Source organism: Balaenoptera ricei, chromosome X, assembly GCF_028023285.1.
Source record: "Balaenoptera ricei isolate mBalRic1 chromosome X, mBalRic1.hap2, whole genome shotgun sequence".
Taxonomy (NCBI): Eukaryota; Metazoa; Chordata; class Mammalia; order Artiodactyla; family Balaenopteridae; genus Balaenoptera; species Balaenoptera ricei.
This window is the reverse complement of record NC_082660.1, coordinates 103,662,465-103,664,447: the sequence shown is the minus strand read 5'-3', so window position 1 is coordinate 103,664,447 and position 1,983 is coordinate 103,662,465.

Sequence of the window (1,983 nt, the reverse complement as noted above, 5' to 3'; positions counted from 1 at the left end):
TAAAATTAGTTTTTGGGGGTCTATGTTTACCTGTATGACTTCTCTAAAATTAATTTTGGGAAGAAAGCTAGTAATTGTGCTTGTTTTCCATCATTGACAGGATCTTTGGAAGTCTTGCTTATGTATTTTATATATGAACTAGTGTTAAACCAGAGTCCCCTCTTCTGTATTTGTCCAATTTAGTTTTTGAACCTTTACATTTCTTTTCAATATATTTTATTTGTTGGTTGTCAGACCTTTCCAAAATATTTTTGAGTCTTGATTCTGCCATCTACACATTAACAATTATCACCTCCAAATTTTATAAGCACACCGTTTACACACCATTTATGTCTTCATCTAAGTCTTTATACATTGTGGTGTTCAGCATTTTATCAATGTGGTGTTCTGGTTGAGACCTTATTAACTATTGATAGCAATCAACACTATGAGTATAGTTTGTCAACCAGCTATGAACCTACCAGAATCATCTAGGCCAGTGCTTCTCAAACTTTAATGTGCATAAAAATTACATGGGAATCTTGTTAAAATGAAGATTCTGATTAAGTTGGTCTGTGGAAGAGCCAGAGATTTTGCATTTATAACAAGCTTTAATGTGAGGTTGTTGCTGATGGTCCATGGAACAGACTTTGAGTAGCGAGGATCTAGGCACATTTCTTAATCACAAATAAAATGGTCATAAGCAGTTTTATAAATAACTTTTTCAGGAATAAGATACATTAAGAATAAGGTTTTCCCTGACTTGCCTACCTGGTAAGACCAATAAAAAGACATTAAATTTGCTCTATAAACTGCCACAGGAAGCTGCCTGCTAGTCTCTCTGTACATTGCCCAGGATCCTGAAAACACTGAAGGTACAATTTTTGGTTACAATGATATTAGTAATGAGCCCTATTTTGGACCAGCTTGGTTTTTGCCAAGTCTTCAACATACTCAGACAGACTGACAAATTAGACCAAAATACTTTGTAATTCTCATTCACTTCTTTCCATCTATTTACCTGCATGTTTCTAGGCTCCTGGTTATGATGAAAATGTGAAGGAATGCTTGGTATACAGATATGATTGATTTAAAATCATCTAGATAATGGTAAGTAGGTGTTTTCTAAAGTGTTTTAGGGTTCTTGTAAGTACTTTCCACGTATTTTAGACATGCCATGAAAGGCTACTTTTGCTTAATTCATTTCAATTATTTATGAAAAAAATTTTAAGCAAAAATAGAACAATCAAAATTTTGTCTGGAATATTGGTATCAGTGCAATTCAAAATTTTTAATGATATTTAGATGTTTAGAACAGTACTTCAAGATATCTGTTTCCTATGATATTATAAGTGAAATAACATGAGAACCATCCACCTCCTTAAAAGTCCTGGATTAAATATATATATATATATATATATATATATATATATATATATATATATATATATAACAAAAAGTGGTAAAGTAACCATCCTCCAAAATAAAGTTATAAAGGGATCATACTACAAAAAATAAAATAAAATATATATTGCTGAAGACATTGCTGAGTTGATAATAAGGCATCCATAAGTGCAGATCAGCCTGATGGTTTCTGACAAAATTTTTGTTTTGACAGTTGCATGGGACTTGAGGATAGGAGATAAAATTTGACATTTTTCAAAGTTGGCTTTCCAAAAGCCAACAAGAGGAGAATGTGGTATGAGGCTTAGTCTTCAAAGGGCTGTTTGATGTACAAAAAAGGAAAAGGAAACTTGCCTGGCTTGACTTTGACATTGAGTGGAAAAGAAAAAAAAAAAAAACTCCCATAAGTATTAATAACCTCAAATTAATCATCTCCAGCATGGGCTTGTGACTTATTGCACATTTTTTTGTGTATATTCCCAAAACCTCAAGCATAGAATTTAATTAAATTATACTCTGATTGGTGGTGTTTCCGGGTAACTGAACAAAGCAAAAGAGTATCTCTTCTAGAGGAGTGTGCCTTCAATCTCAAGTTCCCAC